The sequence below is a fragment of the Aedes aegypti genome, chromosome 1, assembly GCF_002204515.2.
Source record: "Aedes aegypti strain LVP_AGWG chromosome 1, AaegL5.0 Primary Assembly, whole genome shotgun sequence".
NCBI lineage: Eukaryota > Metazoa > Arthropoda > Insecta > Diptera > Culicidae > Aedes > Aedes aegypti.
Genome location: NC_035107.1, coordinates 94,816,542 through 94,843,485, shown reverse-complemented (window position 1 = coordinate 94,843,485; position 26,944 = coordinate 94,816,542). Strand labels below are relative to the sequence as shown.

General features: G+C 36.5%; 1 protein-coding gene across 2 annotated transcripts in view; it reads left to right on the top strand.

Annotated features, from left to right (window-relative positions):
* LOC110676157 (formin-J) overlaps positions 1 to 26,944 on the top strand; it is a 95,650-nt gene that overhangs the window by 54,584 nt on the left and 14,122 nt on the right. Inside the window, exon 1 of one of the 2 annotated variants that reach the window (XR_002500118.1) lies at positions 4,029 to 5,138. The exons of the other annotated variant lie outside the window; for it this stretch is intronic. The gene's annotated coding sequence lies outside the window, so the exon portion shown is untranslated. Of the gene's footprint in view, positions 1 to 4,028; positions 5,139 to 26,944 lie in introns of those variants that run through there. 2 annotated transcript variants of the gene reach the window in all.

The following is a 26,944-nucleotide window of genomic DNA, read 5'->3' as shown; positions in this document are numbered from 1 at the left end:
GTGTTTTTAGAAGCATTTGAAGTCTTGAGAAAAAAATAATTTATGAAGTGTCATAGAAATAATTCTTTTTTTTTTCAATTAAAATACGATTAGTTTTAAATACAATTTGCTCGAATTCGTGGCGGGAATTTTAAAATATACCAGTACGTTCAGAGGAACTTCTATTTAAATTCTTGGATTATTTACCGACAGAAGCTATCAAAGTTTCAGAAATCTCTGTAAGGAGAATCTAAGGAGTTTTCAAGGCATATTTTCAGTCCAGAGTATTCTCTGAATATTGTTCTAAAAGATTTCTGCAGCAATTGCTTTAGGAGTTTTTAATGTGTTGTGTGGAGAAATTCCAAGAATTATATATAAAAATTCCTTAAGGCAAATGATTGAAAAAATCTCTGAAATAATTTTGGTAGCTTTCAAGAATGTTTGGGAGAATTCCCATTAAAGACATTGCTTGAAGAACTTGTATAGACTATCCATAAATCACGTGATTATTTTTTTCAAGATTTCTAGAATCTCCCTCCCCCTTGTGGTTTTTTGTCCATACACAAATTTGGAAATTTGTGTAGAGCGTAATCTTTAGCCAGAATTTTAAACCAGATAATTCTCTCATTACTCTTTTGGAATTCTTCCATTATTTTCAACGTATTTCCACAGGAATCTCTGAGGAATTTCTATTTTTTCAACATAACTCTCACAGGATTCACTCCGAATCTTCTCAAAATTTTCAGAGGATTTCCACATAGCATTCACCAGAATTAAGATAAGTATATGATAAGTATGATTCCGAATAAATTTTAAACAATTTTGTTACTATTTCCACAGCATATTCACAACATTTACACAGTATTTCAACAGAACTCTCACAAGAATCCTACGATTCACATTAAATAATACCTACTGAAATTCCAGATTCCTCAGTGAAATACCGGCATCCACACTGAAATTGAAAGATTCACATTGAAAATCCCAGATCCACACTGAAATCTCCAGGTTCTATCTGACCTAACATTACACAGCGTAACAAAAATGACATTTTTGCGTGTCTCAAGAACCAAATTATGTGTCTTTAGTAGATTTGGGGCTGCTGAATCTGATGCCGTTTTCAGAAATGTTCCAGCACGTCACAATTTTTAGCTACAGGTCGCCAAAGTTGTACAAAACACTGCTTTTATTAATGTTTACATGAAATTTAAAGTACAATTTTTCATACTTTTTGTAATCTAATCCACCAAACATGCAAAATAGAACTTGAACTTTCATTTCAGACATAATTTGATTGAAATTGCGCGATTAAATTTCGATTAAACCGATTTTTTCAACATGCTTGCAGTCTCCATACAAAATTCTTCGTTTCTTCTATACGGCAAAATACAACAATTCTCTAAACCATCAAAAAATAACTTTTCCGTATCGAAAATAATACAAACTTTAATGATAAGTATTGTTATACACATAAAGTTTGAATTCAGTGGCAAATTAAGCCAATATATTACCTTACAAGCTGGGGAACTTGCATGCAAGTTGGCTGAAATAGTCATTTTTTGCATTTTCAACAGTCAATATCTCAAAAACTGGACGTGCTATGATATTTCTGAAAACGGCAATGGATTCAGCAATCCTTAATTAAGTGAATAGCGGTATTTGGGTGCTAGAGACAAAAACGTGTTCCGCAGTGTTATATTTCAAACTGCTGTTTTAAGATCCTCACTGAAATCTCAGGTTCAAAACTGAAATTCTACGATGCACGTTACAATCCCAGGATCTAAACTGGGATACTAGGATTCACACTGAAATCTTATTATCCACAAATACCAAGATCCACATTAACATACTACGATATACACTGGAAACCCAGAATCCATTCTGGAATCCCAGGATCTACGCTACGATCTTAAAATTCATACTGTAACACCACGATCAACTTTGAAACCACAGAATCCACACTATAAGCCCAGCATCCACACTGGCTTCCTACGATCCACACTGAAATTCTAGGATTCATAATAATATTCCAGAATCCACACTGGAATCCTAGATTCCACATTGGAATTCCAGTATCCTCACCGGAATGCCTACATTCACACTGAAATCTTAGGATTCACACTGAAATACCAGATCCACACTGGCATTCCCTGTTCCACACTGGAATCCCAACATCCACACGGGAAATCCAAAATTCCCACTGAAATCCCAGGATCAATACTGAAATCCCAGGATTTACACTAGAATACCAGGATTTACACAGGAATCGAAGGATCCATACTGTCACCCTCCAATCCGCATCACAGATACACTCTGAAATCCTGTAGATGGTACAGTAATCTTAGAATACACTCTGAAACAAATGGATCCAAACTGATATACCACTCCAGTATTCACACTGGAGTTTTGGAATCCCCACTGGTACTTATCCCAAGATCAGCACTGAAATTCTGCGATACACATTACAATTCCAGGGTCTTTACACAGAACTGAAATGCCAGGATTCACATTGAAACACCAGAATTCATTCTAGGATACACCGTAGGATACACACTGGTGTTTCAGAATCCACACTAGAATCTTAGCATCCACATTGGAATCACAAGTTTCAAACTAAAATGTTGCGGTCCAAATAACAATCCTGGGATCCACACTGGAATCTTACGATCTGCAATCCAAACATCCACTTTGGAATGAAAGGATCCACAATAAAAGAGCAGGATCAACATTGGTGACCCAGGATCCAAACTGGAATTCTAGGATCTACACTGGAACCCTAGGATTGAAACTGACATTGTGCGATACACACTACAACCCCAGGGCCCACACTGAAATCCTACGATTCACATTATCCCAAGATCCACACTGGAATCGAAGGACCCACACTGAAACACCAGCATCCACACCGGAATCCCAGGATCGATTTTGAAATCTCAGAATTTCTATTTGATCGATTTCTATTTCTATTTAAATCGATTCTGAAATCTTTAGAATTTTCATTCATCGAGGACTGAAAAAATTGGGTTCTTACTGTATAATGTATCGTACCCATAAACAAATAAATAAAATCTCTGGACGCCATTTTGCATAATTGAATGAAGTAATCTGAAATAAATTTTTCAAAATTAATTCTATTTTTATTCAATTTTTCTTTGTATGTTAAAATACAGACATGATGAACTTAAGCATTTAATTTACGAGAGTCTAACAATTACATGAATTTATTGCGTACTTTTCAGAAAATTCCGTCATTTCATATTAAGATTCGGTTCGCTGTTTGTATTATATTTTGTGTCATGCGTAGAAACTCTTCCAAACTGTCGTATATCCAGGCGGAACTGACTGACTGAATTTTGAAGTATATTTTTTTTTCAATTAGCGGTTTTTCAGTTTTACGGAGATATTAAAACGCTACATTTATTTAAAACTTAACGTTTCGGCTTTTGAACTTGACTTTTAAGGGATATAAAGGTGAAAATGCCAAGTCCAAATACCGGAACGTTGGATTTTAAAGAAATGTAGCATTTTGACTACTCCGTTAGGCTGAAAATGTGGTAATTCAATAAGTTCAACAATCGTCTTATTCTAATTCACACAAAATTTAAGTGTTTCTGCTGAAACCAACTCTTGATTTTGATTTACGCCTCTTTCTTTATTATTTTAAACATTTGGTTTGAATTTGTCACAACGTTTACCAATTACCAGAGCACAAACGCGCAGAAGTTTTTAGTCACATATTTCTCTAGTGCATTTTTTTCGAGTATAAGACAATTATGCGTATAGCGGCAGTAAAAGACGAATTATCAGATCATCAAGAAACTTTTGAATGCAGTTCTGTAGCAAAATTTATTATTTTCAGAGAAATTTGTAATTTGCCCTTACAATAACGACCCTTCGTAAACTACGGGAAATTTGATAAAAAAATCGTCCTGTGCGCTCACTTGCCCCCTCAATTCCGTTCCACTCAGGTGAGTGCCCCATCCGGACCGAACCGAATCCCTTCCGATCCGAGGGCGGAGTGACCTACCAGAACGTCGTTCTCGCTCCGTGGTAGGCGACAGTTCGTTCGGGACTTTTGAAGCGGGCGGTGGCTCATACAGTACCGAGGTCTTGTCGTTGTCGTTCGAATGTAGAATTGTAGAACCCCACCTCTTGTCGGCGGTGTCTCGTCGCGTTGATCGATTCGCAACGTTTAGCAGTTGTTTGTCGGTTTCGTTCGATGTCGGTGGAGTGACGGGAGCTCATTTTGGTGATTGTAATTTGCAGAAGTGTTAAATTATTTTCCGGAGGAAATGGGCGGGACGGTGTCCGTTGCCTGATCTGTGGAACTTGCATGTGGGCCCTTTCTCGGTGGATGTTCGGCTCTGCATTACGCAATTCGGTCACGCTTGCTTGGATGAGTCGGCATGTTCAGTTTCTATTGATTACAGTGCGTGACTTCGCGAGGGCGAACGGTGTGATTTCACTTACCTAGAACTTCGCAGTTCGACCCTGGAAGCGGTGAACTTGCCGTAGTGAAGCATGTGTTATTGAGTGGGAAATTGGCAATCGAATCGTTCTAATGAGCTGCTCGTGTGTGTGGCAAATGCTTCCGAAAGCATTTTATTGTTGCCGTTGATGGGCCTCGAGGCTTTGTGCTGCAGTTTCGGGTGAAATTCTGTTCTCCGGGAGATAAAAATAAGCGTCGCAGTTTCGATTGGCAGTGCGGAAACCGGCTTTTGTCTTCGTCGGTGAATTGTTTGTGGCGTTTATTGTGCAGAAAGCGAGGAAAGGAAGCAGGGGAAGTGAATCTATAGCTGTGAACGTTTCGTTCCGAGTGTACCTTACACATCCAAATAGAAAACCTGTGCACAAAGAATGGCTGAGTTTGGAGCCCGGCTCCGGTTGAAATATTGAAATTCAATGCCAGCATCGGGGTTTCGAGTTTGGTCGCCGCACTAGAACAGCAAACGAGTGCAGGCAAAAGTGTTTGTGTTCGCACAAAATAATGTAGTGAAATGTTTGGTGGGCAAGTTTTGCGACAACGATCGGTAGCGATTTCATAGTGAGGGGTTTTTCAATGGATGAGAATTCAATAGAGTTGTGGAACAAAGTTTGTTATGTGATTTAAGTTTCAGTGTAATGTTCCGAACTGTTTCAAGATCTTCGTTGGTGAAAACGTAAGTTAATTTAAACTGACTCTTCAATTACCTGATGTATTTTTTTTTAAATATGATTTCATTATTCATTTTCCTTAATATTGAAGAAAACTTAATTTGGCGTGTATCGAAGAATTAAGGTAAAATCACCGGTTTTGAACACCCGGATAGAAAATGTCTAAAAATCGTATGGGTAACCCTGTTTAATTTACAAACATGTAAAATGTAAGCTTTCAATCCATTGAATGTATGAAAAATACAATAGTTGAGCTCATATCATGTTCTCGCCATGAAAATCTCGTTGGTCAATATGGAACCAGTTTCGGCCAGAGTTTAAGCTTCGGTTCCTAACATTAATTTCTCATAAGACAGGCCAACTTAGGAGTACCCTGGCCAAATTAGGTGTATGGAAGTTAAAACTATAAGGAAAATGAATTATGTTTTGAATCAATTCGGACGAGTAAATGAATGTAGCTCCATCATGTGAATGTGATCTACTGGACACAAAATGTTTAAGAATGATTGGCTTTGTAATTATGATTCCAGACTATTTTCATCTTATTAAAATACATCATGATATCATGAGAGTCAGATTGCCATAACGCAACACAAGCGTTATGCCTTGTGGGCTTCGTTGCCGTGCGGTTAATGTTACCAAGCACTTAGCCGCATGGAGTCAAAGGGTGTGGCTTCAGTCTGGAAACTTTTCGTCAGAAATGTATTTCGACTGTGCTACACTTAGAATTCTTTGAGGAATGTTTTTGCAGTACTGGCCATATTTATTTCAAGAATTATTTCAATACTAGTGGCCCAGGCAAACTTCGTCTTGCCATCAAGTAGGCTGTTGAAAAACGCTTTTGATCATCTCATAAAAAAGGTAGTTTCGTTCACTCTCGTTTTTTCAACTTTCTCGGTGAATATCCTGGGATTTTTATACACACAAACACGTCGGAATCCTTAACGAACAAAACGGAGAAAGAATCGTTCAAATCCGTTGAGCCGTTCGTAAGCCATTTCGTGACATACAAACACCAATCCATTTTTATTTATATAGATTATTCCAAGGATTTATATTAAATTTCAACTAGTTTTGTTTCTTAGGAAATCGTTAAAAATCTCGTTGGACGTTACTCCTTACGTTTATTTAGATCTCTGTCATACATGTTCCAGAATTTAAAAAGTACTAGTGGCCCCGGAAAACTTCGTCTTGCCATCAAGTAGGCTGTTGAAAAATGTCATGGAACCTCCCATACAAAATGACATATTAGTACCCTCCCGTTTTAGCATTTTTTCCGAAAACTTCCCGAAACTTTTTCGTCGCACGAACACGTCAGAACCCTTCAAGAAGACAACAGTAAAAGAGTTATGCAAATTGGTAGTACCGTTCTCAAGCCATTTCGTGACATACAAACATCACTCCATTTTTATTTATATAGATTCTTCCATGGGTCTCTGTGATAGAGTTCATTTGAAAATACAACAAAGATTTCCGCAAAGCCCCCATAGGCATACGAAACGGAACGATATGCGAAATTTTCGAAACTGTTCGTAACGAAGCAATACAAATACCGTCAAGCTACCATTTACCGTGCATTTAAGAAAAATTTGCACTTCAAAAAATTATATAATTTTTCCAAATAATTTGAAGCGCACTAGAATACCACTACGTAGCATGCAATTATATAATAATTCAGGGAAAAATCTAAAACTAGTGATGCATAACAAAAAAATACTCAAAAATTATGTTTGAAAATGTAATGTTATGGTCGCCTCGTACCGTTCTATGTTACCATTTACCGTGCACACAAGTGCACCATTCACCGTGCGTATAGTTTTCGTCATGATTTAATTTTGTATCTCGAAGAAACGTTGTTGATGGTGCAACTATGTTGCTAGTAGTGTGCGCACTCATTTTTAAGAGTATTAAAATCATCATTTACAATAAAAACAATAAAAAAATTAAATTGTCTAAATCATTACTTTTTCATTAAAACCGTTATAGGAGGTTTGACTGTATTGTCCAATCCATTCCATATTCACTCAAAAACTAAATATGAAGTAGTTCAATGACAACATAACAATAAATTGCCAAATAGTTTCATGCCTTTTACACTAATGCACGGTAATAGGAACCATATATATTGAAAAGGGTCCATTCACCGTGCATTTGGGTTTCGACTGGAACAAAATAAAAAAAATCTAATTTGCATAAAATCTTATTGCTCATACGATGAAATACATCTTAGTAATAGTACAAACAGTGAAAACTTGTTGAAATTCAAAAAAATCATACTCTATCGTTAAAATGAAAAAATATGATTTTTTGGCGTTTCTACTAAGAGTGTTGAAATATATCATTATCAAACAGAATTCACATGATTTTGACTACATAAACTAGGTTTTTCAAAATGCTTTGTGACAAAAACTACTTCATTTCATCAGTTTTATCTTATTTTTCTGACAAAAGAATAATTTATAAAAATTGTATGAATATTCTGTAGGAATTTGTATATGTGCACGGTGAATGGAGGCCGCACGGTGACTGGTGACTTAACGGTAATTGAATCCGTAAAAAAAAACGATATTTTATTACAATACCTGATCTAGCTATCAGCTTGGTATTTGTAGAATATGCATGAGGTATTATTTGAGGTATTTTACCTCTTTAGCAGGGCTCATTCATACCTCATTCAGGTTGTAAGTATTGAAAATTATTTTCTTCTTCTTTCTTCTGCTGGGGTACAGTCTTTCAGCCATACTTGCAGCATTGCAGCCATGAACTTGTTAGCTCACACTAAGTATTCGTAAAACGTGGAATAACTTAAGCACTTCCATCTGTTCCATAAGTTCCATGTTTCCCATGCCTCTATTTCCTTTCTTCAAGATTTCGTTCTAAAATAAAATAAAAGTTAGAACTCAATAGAATAAATTATCTGAAGTGCTGCATTTTTTCATGTTTTTGTTTGAATAACAACACATAACATCCTTGTTAACGGAAGGGTTGCTAGCAACGAAGCTCAAGTAACATTCGATAACAAGCTGTATGACGTCACACATAGTCAAAATGCAAAGGATTCATTATTTTGGGTTTTGTGCAACGTAAGAACTATATCACAATCACACGACGCGACGCGAGACAGGACACAACACTTATGGTTCTTACAAACGTTAAAAGGACATATAAATTACCTTTTTTTAACGACCGGTTTCGGGCTTGATGCTGCCCATCATCAGGACGATGTCCAACTGATTGTATAGAAGGAAAACGCACATATACAGCTTCATACTTGGCTAAGTACACGTCGAATGTAGGGGGTAAAATCATTTGATTTTTCGTCTGGTCAGGTAAAATAGGGGTGATGTTATTGGGGCTTCATCTTCGTTCATCAATGGTTGCTCAGCAGTAGCGATGTACATCGATTCCCAAGCATTCAAATGCGAAGTCTTCCTCACAGGTTTCAAGAGCTTTGCATTATCCCAGTCGACGGAATGTTTGAGTTCCACTGTATGTACTGCAACGCTTGACTCATTTGTTCTGCCGTTTTCAGTGGCATTCTTATGTTCTCTCAAACGTGTTTTGAATTTTCGGCGAGTTTGGCCGATGTATACCGCAGGACAGCTTTTGCACGGAATTTGGTAAATCCCCGACAAATCTTCCTTCGGTACTTTGTCCTTCAAGCAACAAAGGCGGTCTTTAAGAGTGTTGGTACTCTTGTACACTGTCTGGAAGCCATGTTGCTTAAGGGTGTTCTTAATCCCATTGGTCACCTTCGGGTAAAAGGGTAAACTAATCCTTCGGATATCCTCTCTCTCTGCTTCAAAAGTACAATCAGTTGGACATCGTCCTGATGATGGGCAGCATCAAGCCCGAAACCGGTCGTTAAAAAAAGGTAATTTATATGTCCTTTTAACGTTTGATGCAAAGGATTGCTGCGTGAAAACACAATCGGTACACTAATACATTCAAACAGTTGTATATTACACAGAAGCATCTCCTCACCTCTATCACATTACATTGAGATGGATGTTCATAAATTTTTACAACTTAGAAGTGAATCGAAAAGAAATCTTATACATTTGAAACAATCTTGGTTTTAGCTAACAATCAATTAAACTTTAGATAAGCTTTACATGGTAATTAAAAATTTGCTGTTAATTGTTTTCTTGAGCAAATACTGGATAAATGAACGTATCAAAAAATATGTAGAAGAATTTCGGGATAATTTCTGCGAAAATTGTTTTTTTTAGGAGTTTTGACATTATCTAATTTTGAGATTCTTGGTTTAAAACTGACTACAAAATCAAATTACAGTAGGATTCCGTTTTTGGCAACAGAATCAAAATTTTTATTTCCCAAAAACGGAACCGTGCCAAAATCAGAACATTGTTTTCAATTTCAAGAATATTATTTGGACGTTATTACATCATCATTATGGATCCAATTGATGGCTAGACTTCCAAATGGTTCATTTCGGAACGGATTTCCGTATGAGAGGGCTATGCTATAAATTTATAGACCTGTCATGTTAATTGTGACAGACGCTCCACACACTTTCGATTGCTGAAGCATCTTCAATGATGTTCTATAAGCTTTATGTATACTGTTTGTATACAGAGACCGTGTAAAAAAATAATCGCATAATTGACTTTTATTCTAGAATTGGACAATTCCATAAAATAGTTAAAGGATACAGAAATACAATGCTTTTCATTAGAAACGTATTTACAAAAAAGCTCTAGGTGTTACAAAACATAATGATTTTTTCTAATTCAATGAACATAACTTAACATAACAGTTTGTCTTTTAAGTCCAAGCGTCAAATTTGACAATGACGGGGTTGGTGGTCTAATGGCTACCGCTTCGGCTGCCAAATTTGACAATATTCGATCAATTGAAAATGGCTCTTTAAAATTATGTACTTTGCATAGTATGGTATCTTATATAGAACGATTTATTACAATCAACAGGGCACACATAAAACAGCTGAAATCAATCGGAATATACAAACACTACAATGTTTATCGAAACAGAATATTGACTAAGCATTCATTTGGATTTTCCACAGAAATATGGATGGAAAATTTCCCCAGAAATAATTGAAAAATGGTATAGAACAGTGATGCTCAACATGCGGCCCACAAGTCAATTGAGCACCCCAAGATCCTTAACTGCGGCCCACAATTTCGTAGAATACACATAATACAACAGATATTCGGAGGACCGTGCTATGAAACCCTTAAAAATCCACTAACACTCTGAAGTAGCTCGCTAGAAATAGACAGGATCTTGCCTAGAAGTCATATGGGAATCCACGTCTACGCAAGAGCTTGCTAGGAATTTAACATTGCTCAGAATTTTAAGATTCCGCTGCGATATTGCTGGAAATTCTCAAAAAGTTCATAAGGCCTTCTAAGATTACCAATAGCAATCTCCATATTCCGCTGGAAAACTATTCAGAATCCTCAAGATTTTGCTAGAAATGTTCAGAATGCTACCAGAATATCACAGCATTCCGCTAGAAACTTACAGGACGTTTGAGACCTTAGGAATTTACAGCGTCTCGAGAAACTAATTATATCTCTTATGGATTTTAAAGAAACCTTTAATGCCCGATAGGAATACCCAGATTTTGCTCAGTATTTTCAACATTCCACTGAAAATTCTCAGAAAAACATATGATTCCGAAAGAATTCTCCAGAATACAGTTGGATAACTCCTAGACCTAGCTAAGGATCGCCAGGATAATTAAATCTTAAAATCTTGATATGGCACGCATTATACTTCATCCTTAGCAACATTGGATCGTTTCTTCAATTGTCTAACATTATTCAGAGTCTCTATCGTGTTCATCGTACGCTTTAATTACCTTATTGAAAATAAAGTGTAGTTTCGACTGTCTTAGCATGTGTCATATTGGTAAAACAGCGTATAAGAGCAGTTGGTGGGGCATTTATTTATCCTGGTATTGTCAAAGAAATTTTATAAAAAGCTAAGAGACCCAACTTTTGCATGGTTTGCTTCTATTATTATGGATGCTTTTATATACGCTATGCCTCTTATTCTACAATAAAAGGAACAGTGAGCTGAATAGGCTAGACGAAATTCGTGATAGAAACTCATAGACTTTTTGTTGCTCTCAAAAGAGCTTTTCCAAATTATATGAAGAATGTGTATCACCTACCGGCATACTCAAATGGGCTGGTCATACAGCGTGAATGCCTGAGAAAAGACATTGGAACTCTTGTTGCAATACTCATTGAGATTAATTACTTAATGAAACGTTGCAACGACACACGACCTATTAGAAGTAAATAGACGCGTACGGTTATAATAGCATTTGGTGCAATTAGGGGGAATATCAACAAAAATTGAGCTCTTAAATGCGATGAGCGTGAAGCTGACTTGCTTTTCAAATGAATAACACAAAAAACACACAGATTGTTGTAAAAAGTTTACAAATTTTTATGATTTTCAAAAATGTTGCTAAAAACGGATCCATTTCGTTGCCAAAATCGGGTATGAAATAAGTTCTGAACTTGGACAACATGGCATTGAGGAGCTGCAAATTAAATAGATAAGTTTGTCGTTGTTTGTTCGGACAATCCGTCTATCAATGAGACATCTTTTATGTTTGCCTTATTTATTGCTTTCTTGCACATCTGCGAAAAATTAAAAACTAAAAGCTGCGAAAAGATAAAAAAATCCAAGTATGTAGGTATCCTAACAAATTTTGACCTTAACCCGGAACCATCATCAACTTCAGTATAATAAATGCTTGATTGAAAACTATAGCTTATGTGTGATTTCCCCAAAAAAATCATCAAAATTGACTGAAACTATACAATTTGGAAACTGTGATGTCAGTACCCAGTACTGTAAAGGTTTAGTCAATGCCACGTGGCGGTATTTAGCATATTCTTACAAGGGAGTACTTGCAGAAAAAAATGTAAAAAATCCTTCTGTTTTTTTCGGAAGAGCTTTTTGGCATTCTTTTAATGAATTCTTACAACCAACAGCTACTTAAAAACAGCTACTTAAAGCATTCCCTTAGTTATAATTTAAAAGCTTCTTTCAGGATTTCGTTATGATATTTCTACATAAATTTTCCCCATTATTTCAAAAAACAATTTGCCCAGGAGTTTTTTCGGGTTTTTTTTTCTAGAAGCACTTCAAATATTCTTTCATTAAGTCCTCCATGGATTTGTGTAGGATTTTTCATAAGAATCTGATGCCCCGAACGCCAGTTACCCGAACGCCATTTCCCCCAAAAGAGATGCTATACTAGTCTTCAGTGGCAGGATGGTAAGCTAGTAAGCATGATAAGTAAACAAAAGAAGTAGGTATTTGATAATTCTCGACTCAACACATTTTCCCTAAAATTCTGAGGACGGTAAAACTCGAATGAACAGACAATCAAATTAAAAAGGGTACATGTCAAAAGACCAATTCGTTCACCACCCTGAAATACATAATGTAATGACTATTATGAGTGCCAGGAAATGGGATATTCGAGGAACTGGCATTCGAGAAACTGGCGTTCGGGAACTAGTGTTCGGAGAAACGACATTTGGGGAACCGACATTCGGAGAAAAGTAGCACAACCCAAGTAACCAAATGGCACTTTAATTCGCCCTGCGTGCCAATAAAGTGCTATAATACAGCTGACATGCCCTAGTAATAGCCCTATAAGGCCAAAAAGGCGAATTAGTGGGCTAGTGGTTACTTGGGAATCCTCGCAAAAATTCATAGATTCTAAGAGAATTTTGAGAATTTTCTTATGGTTTCTGTGAATGAATTACACAGCGTAAAAAAATGACATTTTTGCGTGTCTTAAGGATCAAGTTATGTGTCTCTAGTAGTTTTGGGGTTGCTGAATCTGATGCCATTCTCAGAAATGTTCCAGCACGTCACAATTTTTAGCTACAGGTCGCCAAAGTTGTATATAACACTGGTTTCATTGACGTTTACATAAAATTTAAAGTACAATTTATCAAACTTGTTTGCGATCTAATCCACCGAGCATGAAAAATAATACCTGAACATTAAATTTGGACATAATATGGATGAAATCGCACGATTAAATTGAGATTAAACCGATTTATTCAACATGCTTACTGTCTCCGTACAAAATTCTTCGTTTCTTCTGTATGGGAAAATGCAATACTTTTACAAATCATCAAAAAATAAATTTTCCGCATCGAAAGTATTACAAACTTCATTGATAAGTATTGTTATACACATAAAGTCTAAATTTTGTGGCAATTTAGGCAAATAAATTGCCTTACAAGCCGGCAAACTTGTATGTAGTTTGGCTAAAATAGTTAATTTTTGAATTTTCTACAGCCGATATCTCAAAAACTAGACGTGCTATGATATTTTTGAAAACGGCAATGGATTCAGCAACTTTTAATTGAGTAAATAGCGGTATTTTGGTGCTTGAGTTCTTGTAGATAAAAACCGGAACGCGCAAAAATTGGTCGACGAAAAAATCGTATGTTTCAGTCAAAATACATCAAACAAAACGCTTGTTATTTCCTTTCGGTTATTATTTTGGTTTGCCTAATCCGAATTGCCGTGCCTTCAGCTCAACGCCTTCCATAAATTATTGCACAGTGGTATCATCGATCTTATTCGCTGCCGAACGCCAGTTTGGTTTAAACTACAGCTTGTTTTCCATGGATCTATTAGGTTTAGATCCCATTTTATCAAGGCCCAATTCCATTCGATAGGGCGGAGTTCTAGGATGTTGGGAGGGTTGTTTAATCTTTCTATTTAGAAAGTTAACAATTTTTTCCACCTTTGGGTTCGGATTTCCCCAATGTGCAGTGTACTACGACAGAGTTGTAACAGATTTTGTTACTCAGTTAGCGCGTTGTTTTTTTTAACAAAATTTGTTATAATTTTGGCTGGTTAGTAGTTAAAACAACAAAAATTATAACAAAATTTCCTCAACACTAAACAAAATTGAAACAAAATATGTTATAATTGAAATTAAAATGTAACTCATTACATTTCAAATAAAACAAAAATGTAACTAATTTTGTTATTTTCCATAATTGAATTATAACATAATTTTTATAATTATAAGCAATTCCTTTAAAAAATTGTTACAAATTGTGTTATACAGTCGCCTCTCCACATCTCGATATCGAAGGGACCATCGAGATAGGGAGAGATCGAGACAAAGAACAATTTTTTATTGAATACTAGTGGTCCCGGCAAACTTCGTCTTGCCATCAAGTAGGCTGTTGAAAACCAGTACGAATCGTCCCATACAAAATGACAGTTCCGTTCACTCTCGTTATTCCGACTTTCCCGGTGAATATCCTGCAACTTTTATACACACAAACACGTCGGAACCCTTGACGAACAAAATGGAGAAAGAATTATCCAAATCCGCTGACCCGTTCGTAAGCCATTTCGTGACATACAAACACCATTCCATTTTTATTTATATAGACTAGAATGAAAAACAACGGAATGCCAAGAAAATAATTTATTTTAAACCTCAATAATTTGGTCTAGTAACCTTTGATATTAATCACATCGACATACAGAGAGATAATTGGGAACGAAAAACGAACAGGCATACATCGAGATACGGAAATATCAAGATTAGGAGGATATCGAGATGTGGAGAGAGAAATTGTATGCAGAATGAAGGGACCTAAGAAATCATCGACATAGGGAGAGATATCGAGATATAGAACATCGAGATGTAGAGAGTCGACTGTAATTATGTTTTATATTGAAACAAATTTGAAACAGCCTTTGATATTATAACTGATTTTGTTTTGATTATGTTTTAATTTCCTCCATCAACTCAAAGCCCTCCTAACAAAAATGAAACAAAATTTGTGGTTCGTAACAAATTTTGATATAATTGTGCAACAATTTTGTTGTAATCCACTGGCAAGAAAGTCTGGCCAGAACAGCACAAGTCTATTATGTTGCATCAGGAAAGAGAGTAATCGATTTTCGAGGCACTCCTAGACGTAGATCTCTTGATTGATAGTTCTCGTAGTGATGACAAAGTCACTTTCGATAGTTTGATGATTTTGAAAATTTCGGTCACCTGCTTTTTTCCTCATGCAGTATACAAGTCCTGTCCGGCTAAGAAAGTGATATATTCCGAAAACTGACAGCTATTGGACGACGTCATACCTATCCATCTCGAACAAATTTGTGTAAAATGATCTAGTGGTCCGGATGATATATGGTACGATAGGAGTGGCGTCACATGTTTACAAACAAATTCAATGTTTACACCAGTAAAGGGCCTGCCTTGTTAATTTTTATGCCGTGCTGGAGAGCAACAGATGAAAACTCATCAAAGCAATCATTGTATGTACACTCAACTTTCAAATGGAGCATTTCAGGTTTTTTAATGCTTTTTCAATAGAAACACATCAATTTGAAGTTGACCAATTCTTGCGCGTTTCAGTCTTTATTCATAGATTCATTGTAAATATAAAAATATAGTCCGAAGAAAGCATTGGATGGAGTCCTGATGAGGAGTTTCCAGTAGTATTCCAGAGAGGTTATGTAGGGTCTCGTTCTACTTCGACGTAAGCGCTATTATTCTTCGTATCAAACTTAAAATGTTTCACTACGTCGGATACTCCAACTTACCTGCAACATGGATTAACTTTCCAAGTGTATTTTTGTGAAAACTGTCATGGTACACCATGACACTTGTACACCAGAAATGCAATTAAACGACTGTATTTCGTTAAATAACTTCAGTTCAATTATTCACTGTGCACTTTTCTACCGAAATCGCATGGACGAACACGAGAGAAATGCTTAATGGTCGACACCAGTCTTTATTATACAAGTTTCTTCCTGCCCCCCTATGGTACTCACTTCGCCAGTCACTTATTTTCACTATGGAAAAACTTCGTACATCTTCACTGAAGGATTTCATTCTAATCACACGACGTAAAAGTTCTACAGTTCACGAAATTGTATGAAATTTTCTCACCGACCACGTAAAATTGAGAATGTAAACAAAGTTCAATCCGTCGTACTGAGAAAAAAAAAGCTAGTGCACATCAATGTGTGCGCGATGCTCTTCGTAAAAATACGGTTCCTATGATTGTGTTGTTTTCGCTGCACTGTGAGCAAATGCTATAATTGTACGGTCAAAAGAGGCTGTTTGGGCTAAATTTTGATGACGAACAAGGAATTTTTAAGGAAATTAATTTATTCCATCATGCTGGCGGAATGGAGAGAGATGCCCGTAGATCTGTATTTTCCAGTAAAACCTTTCATTATAGCGTTGATATGTTGTGTTTTGACCACTCAATATATCACAGTGAGCCGTGAGTTGTGAGACGAATCTGGAAACTGATTGCGACAGAAATGAAAACGATACGACGGATTGAGAATACGGCAAGATCCATTTTCTTTGCATTATTTTCAAAAAGAGATAAAGATTATATCAAAATCGTATTGTACAATACTAAAGCAGTTTTGAGAAAGAATTATTTAGCATCGGTTTGTATCAGCATCATTCACTGCAATACTGGGAAAAATTCAGGTTCTCACTGATCAATGCTTAATACGATGGATACTAGCACATCACCATACATTCTCTTAAAATCTCAACACGAGATGTTCCTTGTATACTATATTGTAATGCCTGGAGGAAATAAGATAACACTTTATGTTTGAGGTTATGGCTTTCAGTCTTAAATAAAACTCAAAAACGGATTTTTGCTTACATCCGACGTTTCGGACACATGTATTGTGCCTTTTTCAAGGATTAGCTGTGTTCCGTTTTATCGTTTGCCCACAGCATAGGTAACATTTGTCCAACAGCATAAAACGAATTCCCCGTTCGGGTACTATACGGGAGTAGAAATCCGAAAACGATCCGGGTCGCAGAACTGAAAACGCGACCCGGATCGTTTTCGGATTTCTACTCCCGTATAGTACCCGAACGGGGAATTCGTTTTATGCTGTTGGACAAATGTTGCCTATGCTGTGGGCAAACGATAAAACGGAACACAGCTAATCCTTGAAAAAGGCACAATACATGTGTCCGAAACGTCGGATGTAAGCAAAAATCCGTTTTTGAGTTTTATTTAAGACTGAAAGCCATAACCTCAAACATCAACATAACAGTCGTACCTCCAAGAAAGATAACACTTTAGGTATATCAGGTAAAATTGTTGGAACTCTTTGTATTTAAAAAAAAGGGTTTATGATTTTATGAAAAAAAAACTTTTTAAGAAATCCTTGAATAAACTACAGGTAAATTTCTAGATTAAATACTAATCTCTGATGGAAACCCAGAGACACACCTGAAGAAATTCTTACAGAAATCGTTGACGGCTTTTTTATGTCGTACCAGAAGCAACTGCTAGAATACTCCGAATATGAATGCATAGAATGATGTGCTGGGAAAATTCACAGACCAATTCCAATAGTATGTTATACTGATGGCTCCCTTCTTGAATGTAGAGATGATGCTGGTGTATATTCTCGTGAACTAGGGCAGTAATCGTTGTAGACTACAACTTGTAGTAATATACAGTATTGGAGAAAACATTTGCAATTTTTTCGATTTTCCATACAAAATGTTCAACATTGGTAAGCCAGATCTCAGTTATTTATGGACCGATTTGAATAACATTTGTACAGAATGTCGGACATAACATTAATTTTAAAATACATTTTTGAATATTTTATCTAATAGCAGGTTTTAAAATAATAACGATATTACGTCTATATTCACATTTTTGGAATATATCATAAAGCTATTCCTTTAATTTGTTTAGTTATGCCAATTATATAATAAAGTCAAAATATTCACTTTAGTTAAACCATTATTGCTGTTAACCTTCATCCAGCCAACTTACTTTTCACATGCAAAAATACACTAAAATGTACATAACTTTTTTGTTTCTCGATGGATTTTGTTGAAATTATCAGAACTTCCTGAAAAACTCTTCTAGTTTATGGTCCAGGACACTTGGAATATGGTCCAAGTGGTTCCGGAGTTATTCCGAATTGTCTTGGGGTACCAAAATTGGCCACATCGTCCATTCAACGGATATCTCAAAACCCAGATGAGCTAGAATGCTGATGTCTTCGGCAAAGTTGTTCATCAGACTAAGGGCTATCTGACAATAACAAAATTAGTTGAGAATTTCTCCGCTAGGTGGTGCCAGTTACAATTTTTCTTCAATCTATTATATCTAAAGATCCGGGTGAGCTAGAAGGTTGGCAAATTTGTTCAGCAGACAAAGAGCTATCCGTCAGTAACAATCTTAATTGGGAATTTATCCACAAGGTGGCGCTAGTTACAAATTTTCTTCAATCTTCAATATCTCAAGATATTGGTGAGGTAGAATGTTGGTGTCTTGAGCGAAGTTGTTCAGCAGACCCTAAGCTATCTGGCAGTAACAATCTTAGTTAAAAATTTATCCGCTAGGTGGCGCTAGTTACAAATTTTCTTCAATCTTCTATATCTCAGGATCCTGATGAGCTAGAAGGTTGGTGTCTTCGGCAAAGTTGTTTATCAGACAAAGGGCTATCTGACAATAACAAAATTAGTTGAGAATTTCTCCGCTAGGTGGCGCCAGTAACAATTTTTCTTCAATCTTCTTTTACTAAAGATCTAAAGATAGAAGGTTGGTGTCTTCGGCAAAGTTGTTTAGTAGACCAAGAGCTATCTGGCAGTGATTGGGAAATTATTCGCTAGCTTACGCCAATAACAAATTTTCTTCAATCTCCTATATCACGAGATATTGATAAGTTAGAGGTTTGGTGTCTTCGACAAAGTTGTTCAGCAGATCAAGAATTTTTGGGCAGTTGCAAATCTTATTAAAAATTCATCCCTATTCTATGTCTCGAGATTCCGATAAGCTTCCATAAATTTGTTCAACAGATCAAGGGCTATTTAGCAGTGCAACATCCGGTTAAGAATTCATCCACTAGGTGTTGCTAGCAATAATGTTTTATTGTGCTACATATTGAGATCGTGAAGAGCTAGAAGGCTAACGGTAAAAAATATTAATGGTAATTCATCTGCTAGGTGGCGCCAGTAACAGTATTTTTTATTAAGAAAGATATTCCACTAGAAATTTCCCGAATATCAAAACGTTTGTTTGAAAAAGACGTTTGAGAGGATTTTTGTTTTTCTCCATTATGTACAACCGGTACTAAAAATACTTTTCTGAATATATTTTTCAATATCGTGAAGTGTATAGTTTATCAGACCAATTTTGCCATATAAAATTATTCCATATAACTTTTCGATTTATGTGCGTATATATAAGCATTACGCGTTAAGTATCGATTTTTTCGGTACGGGAATCCCCTTGAATTTTGATTATTCATGGAAATAACTTTTCACACAGTCCCAGTAAATTAATGTTTTCGATATCAGGTTAAGGATCATCAACTCACTGAATTTTTAATAACTCAAAATAAAAAAAAAATCAACCAGTTTTGTTATCAGTGACATTATTTGTTATTACTTAAGCATTTATTTGTACTCAGATTGCTCTAAATTTAAACCTTAGCGTTGAGCAGCAAGTTGAGCATTTAAACCGTTGTCTATAACATTTCCGTTGGATTGTTTTAAGGAAAATAAATTGGTTCAGTTTTCCATTTCAGATTGCCCTTGATCTGTGGAACATCCAGTGTTGGTACATTGACACTCAAATCTCAACCATGAGGTTCTCCCACAAAAGCAAAATCTTTTGAGATATGCTTCAAAATACTCACGATTGATTTTTGGATGCAAAATTACTTGCTCACACTCATGCCGTGGAAAATATTCGACCACATTGAGTGTCTGTCAAAACCCAATGTTATTATTTATATAAGAAAGGTTCGTTATAATTCTAGCAGAAAAACAAAGAATTAGTGCTCTATGTGGAAATGGACTCGGTATAGTGGTTAAAACATACGCTGATGACCTGGGATGCGACCCATCTAAGACATAATCATTACAAATTTTAGTGACGACTTCCTTTTGAAGCTCGTTCTTCTTCTTGGCAGACAGAACCTGCTGCTCAGCTTAGTGTTCAATGAGAACTTCCACAGTTATTAATTGAGAGCTTTCATTGCCAAAGTTGCCATTTTAGTATTTGTACATCGAATGGCAGGTGCGATGATACTCTATGCCCAGAGAAGTCAGGGAAATTTCTCTTACGAAAAGATCCTGGGTCTACGGGAATCGAACCCAGATGTCTTCAGCATGCCTTTGCTTTATTATCGCGGACTCTTACCACTCGGCGAAAGAGAGCACCACCAAAAAATCTCGTAAATAAATATAAGGCTTTGAGTGAAAAAAAAAGTACATAAAACAAATTGATGATCTAACTGATGTATTGTGGCTGTTGAGCTGCGTAAGTTACAAATCACGCGTGAAAATCTCGAACGTAAAATATGGGAATTTAAAATTTTCGCCACGATGTGAACAATTTGTCGAAGACAAACTGCAGCCACCCAATATTGATCTGATTGTTAACTTTTGATACATAAAATTGAAGATAATTTGTTACTAACGCCACTTAGCGGATAAATTCCCAATTAGATTTGTAGCTTCCAGATAGTTTTTGATCTGCTGAAAAACTTTGCCAAAGATACCAACCTTCTAGCTCAGAAGGATCTTGAGATATAGAAGATTGAAGAAAATTTGTAACAAGCGCCACCTAGCGGAAAAAATCTCAATTAAGATTGTTACTGCCAGATAGCTTAGGGTCTGCTTAACAACTTCGCCGAAGACACCAACCTTATAGAAAGCTCATAATGATCTTTAAATATAGATGATTGAAGAAAAAATGTAACTGGCACCACCTAGTGAAGAAATACTCAACTAATTTTGTTATTGCCAGATAGCCCTTAGTCTGATGAACAATTTTGCCAAAGATACCAACCTTCTAGCTCATCAGGATCTTGCGATATAGAAGATTGAAGAAAATTTGTAACTAGCGCCACCTAGCGGATAAATTCCCAATTAAGACTGTTACTACCAGATAGCTCTGAGTCTGCTGAACAACTTTGCCGAAGACACCAACCTTCTAGCTCACCAGGATCTTTAGATATAGATGATTGTAGAAAAATTGTTACTAGCGCCACCTAGCGGAGAAATTCTCAACGAATTTTGTTATTGCCAGGTAGCCCTTAGTCTGCCGAACAACATTGCCGAAGACATCAACCTTCTAGCTCATCTGGGTTTTGAGATATCCGTTGAATTGACGATGTGGCCAATTTTGGCACCCCAAGACAATCCGGAATAACTCTGGAACCACTTGGACCATATTCCCAAGTGTCCTGGACTTCTGAAGTTCTGAAGTCTGAAAATTTCAACAAAATCCATCGAGAAACAAAAAAGTTATGCACATTTTAGTGTACTTTTTGCTTGTGAAAAGTATGTTGGCTGGATGAAGGTTAAATTCGTGGTTGGAAAAATAACTGAAAAATATATTTTAAAATTCAAGTTATTTCTGAAGCACTGTCAAAATTTCTTTCAAATCGGTCCATAAACGACTCATATCTAAACCTCTAAAGTTGACAATTTTGTATGGAAAATCGAAAAAGTTTCAAATGTTTTGTCCAATACTGTACTTTTCTCCAGGCTGCAATTAGCTCTTGCTTGGACCAACTCAAAGTCAAGGCTAGCTTTCGCATGTCATACCTAGAAATTGGATTCAGTCAACTCTATGAAGCTTGAACGGATATGACTAGACTGCTGAGTTAGCTTGTTACGAACCATTGCATGACTTCTTGGTCCTCAAATTCACCTAGCATTTCGAAATAGGAGTAGCTGGGTGAAGTTTCAGAAATTCAATATTGCACAAGCAATACCGGAATAGTTTAGAGTCATATCTTTAGAAAAAAATGCCACATCATTGAAAACTGATTTGACAACAATTGATGTAGGCGTTTGATATTCCGAATGAATAATTTCAACATACGTTCCAATCATGGAAACCAATCAGGCTGAAAATCGCCCCCGTTGACTAATTCATAGCCTCTCCTCAACTTAAAACATATGTTTCCAGCTTGTTGAACCGACGAGCCGTAATGAAAACCAGCGAACGCTCTTCCCGGGCTTGTAATAATTAATATCTCTATGGCCTTTCAAACCGGGTTCCAATACTAGGAAGTCCATCTGCCCACGTCCAATCCCAATCGAACAATAACGCTTCCAACGCAGCAAGAAAAAAACAATCACGATGATTAATCGCCTCAGTTTTATTTATCAAACGTCACATTTCACGAACGGCTGCGTCACCGTCACCATCGCCGTCACTGTCACGTCGCGTAGTGATATTTGAAACACCGAGCTGGGCGACAAATTATGCTGATTAATGATGGCGCCTGGGGAGGACTCGTGGCCTTCTGCCAGTGGTGGAGGAGGTGGTGGTCTCGTGGCCAAAATGCGGCGAGGAGGATGCGAAGGACGACGTGGTGCCATGGAAGTAGCCAGAAGAGGGCAAAGCTTGTAAGAAAAGAAAACGCTTTCGATTGACTTAACCTAAATATATAACGCATTAATCGTTGTAATAGACAATTGCAACAATTTTTGTCTAAAATAATTAACAATTTTATTTGACATTTGTTTGGTACTACACCAGGAATGAAGCTTCAGAATCTTTTTCAAAATTTTATTTTGAATCTTCTACAGAGCTTTTTTCCTGGTTTTACAACAGCTGGTCCATATTGGTACAGCATACAACATGGCCAGCCTGAAAATTTGTTTGAAGATTAAAAACTTGTTCTTAAGACAAAGTTTTGATTTTCTATTAATTAGGGGACATATTTGTTACATTTGGCTTCAAAGCCCTCAAAGTGATTTTTGAAAGTTAAATTTTTATCAAGCATGAGCCCTGGATACTTAACTTCATCTGACCAATTTATTGGAACCCCTTTCAACGTGACAACATGTCTTCTTGAAAGTTTAAATTAAAATGATTTTGGTTTATGTGGGAAAAATCAGTTGAGTTTTGGAAGCATTAGAAGAAAACTTTCCATGCTAATTTTGTTTGCAATCTGCTACAGATGACACGCAGGCTTCGTCCTTTGGCGGAAAGACATCTGACGGAAATCCTGCCCACGCGTGGCCACGCCCATGCCCGCTGCGTTAATTGTAATCAATGTTTGCTGGAAATGGGGGCAAACAAATGTGGTACAAAGCGGTCTTGAGGGAAATTTCGTTGGCTGAGGCTGAGTGAGCCTGTGTAATACCAGTGCTCATCTATCACCTAATCCGGGGAACCGGAGCGAGCTTTGTTTGCACGAGACGGAAATTGGAATTGATGGCTGAGATGACTGGCAGCGAGTGGCTTCTGCTGGTAGGGGGAGGATTAGAAACGATAATCACCTATTCCTGCGTAAATATGGCGAAAAAACCTCCATTAGAGGGGTTTGATGAGGATAAACGGTGATCAGGTGGTTGATAATATTGAGATAGTGTGTTAGGGGGGAACTACAATTTGAAACAAAGTTATCTGGTAATGTATTCAAGCTAATCCTTCTTAAGCTTATCAAAATCCTATTTTGACGACAGATCTACTCATTATTTGACTCAGAACAATCAAAATCTTATACAATCCTAAAATGAAAATGAAGAAGACTTATTCTAGTGAATCGAATAAAGCTGACACAATGCTACATTATAAGACATATGAAATGTATATTAAAGCGGTTAACCTTTACAAAACAACGCCCAACATAAAATAGCTATATCTCCGTCGTTTCTCAACCGATTCCTTAATTTTTTCTGTGACGAACTACAAATTACCTCAGTTTTTGGTCATCATCTAAAAAATTCATATGGCAATAATTGGTTCAGAAATAACAGATAGGTTTAAGGTGATTATAAAACGAAGCCAAACTTTGAATTTTCAAGAGCACAAGACGAGAGAACGAAACAGCGCCCCGCGTAGAAAATCTATCCAATTGGTCACCACCAGGAAGCAAGCAATTCGATTGGTTTTCAACGCGAACTGTTGTCAGATTCTCCCGTCTTGTGCTCTTGAAAATTCAAAGTTTGGCTTCGTTTTATAATCACCTTAATGTTGATTAAAAAAAGGTGTAAGTGCATTTTATAAGTCCGTTACTGTATTTACACTGTGTCTTACACAGGTAATCCTTTTTACGCTGCTAATTGGCAAAATTTGGAGCTTTGAGAATGGAGCGCTCCTTTCTAATACTAAGTGGTTAAATTATTACCAAATCGATGTAACCTAATTATTTCTAAACAGAAATACGTCTCTACACCGTGATTTCAGGAGTTTCCACATTAGTCTTCACAGAGATGTACACAGAGGTCTCCACAGCAAGCACAGGAGTCCTCAGAGGATTTATCAAATAAGTTTTCCAAGTTTTTCTAAAGCAATCTCTAAAGAAGTTTCAACAGAGCTCTTCACGGGATTTTCAACAATGGTTTCAAGAGTGATTTACATAGAGGTATCCAAAGGAAACAGCACTCGACAGACATTGCCCGTTTTTCCATTCAAAATGGATCTAAAATTTTCACCTCAACTAGGAAAATGGTATTTACTAGTTGGAACATTGCAGCTATTCATGAACAAACTATTAAGTTATTGCAAATCCAAAATTTCGATAAAAATGATGATATATTGAATTTGAAATAATGTTTAAATGGAAATACTTAAAATAATAGGGGCCTTCCTTAGCCGAGTGGTTAAAGTTCGCAGCTACAAAGCAAAGCCATGCTGGAGGTGTCTGCGTTCGATTTCCGGTCGGTCCAGGATCTTTTCGTGAAGGAAATTTCCTTGACTTCCCTGGGCATAGAGTATAATCGTACCTGCCACACGATGTACGAATGCGAAAATGGCAACTTTGGCAAAGAAAGCTCTCAGTTAATAACTGTGGAAGTGCTCATAAGAACACTAAGCTGAGAAGCAGGCACTGTCCCTGTGAGGACTAAATGCCAAGAAGAAGAAGAAGAACTTAGAGTAATATACACTTGTACATAATTGTTTATTTTGATAACACAAACAAGTTGATTGATGTTTTTTTTTCAATAAAATTGACTATGTACAACATCTTTCCAAATCACATTCAGGCCAAAAAGGTCAAATGGCCCAACATGGGAAATTTGCAACAACTTTAAAGTTTGTGTTTGAAACATTGTTGATTAAAAAATGCAATGTAAAACATAAAGCTACACTGACAATCTCAGACAAATCGGGACCTTAGAAGCTAAGATCCAAGCTTCAAAATTTGGTCTTTTTGTGTTCAAAATAGCCACTGCTTACTTACTTTATTCTGTCCAGTACTGTACCACCAAGAGGGGATTACAGGTTTCCAAAATCAAAAACAAATACGGAAGTTTCCACATGCGGTGTCTACAGTAGTCTCCACAGGAGTCTTCACAGCAGTCTTCATAGGCTTCAAAGTCGTACGATTAGCGATTTCAGTTACTCAATCGTTTTGTAAAGCCCAAAACATGAGTTTGATTACCGCTCCGGGTGTTCAGCGTGGGTGCCTGAACACTCGGTTTTTGGTTGAAATGTTGAAACGCAATTTGGTTGAAATGTTTCGCTGAGATATGTCATCAAACTACAAGGAAATGGTGGTCAATTGCAATTTCAAGCCTTTGAAAATAAATAAAAATTTTAACAAATATGAGCTAACTTATTCGTATCAGATGCAATTGAAGTCACTGTTGGCCTTAAGTGTTCGGAATATGAGTAAAAACGGTACTTGGTAGCAAAGCTGCTCACAAGTAGATTTTCAAAACATATTTGATAAGTTTATTATTAAGTGCCTATTATTATTATTATAATCATTTATTACGCAACGTAAGGCATCTGCCTTTTAAAATGTTACATTGATGTAGAAATATTGATGGTAGATAGCTGAACATAATTTACAAATAACAAATGATACGATTAAAAACTGTTTTTCAAAAATTATTACTATTAAAGTGCTCAATACATTCCCTCCTAAACGCAGCTTCTGAGGTTTGAAGTGTTAAACTATTAGGTAATGAGTTCCAAATTGCAACGCCTCTGATAAAGAATGAATTTCCGCGTTTGGCGGTACGATAACGTGGTATAGAGAATTTCCGACAACGAATGCTCTGCAAAGGTCTCAATTTGCTAAATAAATAGTGAGGCTCTTGAGATTTAAGAATCTGATAGATTAGCAAACAACATCTCATTTTCCCAAAATTTTTAAACGGACATCCTATTAATTTTGCTTGTAGATGCGAAACATGATGAAACCTTGTCAAGTTAAAGACAAATCGAACGCATGAATTTAAAGCAACTTTCAACTTGTTATAAGACACAGACGAAGCTTGTGTTAGTAAAAAATCACACGAAATAAAATGAGGAAGAATTAACGCTTTGAATAATTTCAGTTTAGTTTCAGTGTGCAAAAAACTGGCACAACGATGCAGTGTTCGAAGCTTGCCATATATTTTACCACACTGCTCACTCAAGTAACAGTCCCATTCGCAATTTTCCTGGATTTTCACTCCCAAGCTAGATGCCGAGTTAACAAACCGCAAACTAGAACCATTCAATAATAAATTCGGTTTTCTGATGAGATTTGTATGTTCCGCTATAAAAATTGCATACGATTTATTGACGTTCAAAGACAATCGATTTGTTATCGACCACGTAAAATACGATCTAAGTCTTCAATACACGTAACGTGATTTCAGAATTATTCAATTCGGAACAATCAAAGTATAGTTGTACATCATCAGCATACAAGTGAATTCTGCAATATTTCAGTACATTAGGCAAGTCGTTTATATACAACGAAAATAGAATTGGTCCTAACACGGAGCCTTGAGGTACTCCTGAGTTTGGTAAAAACGTCG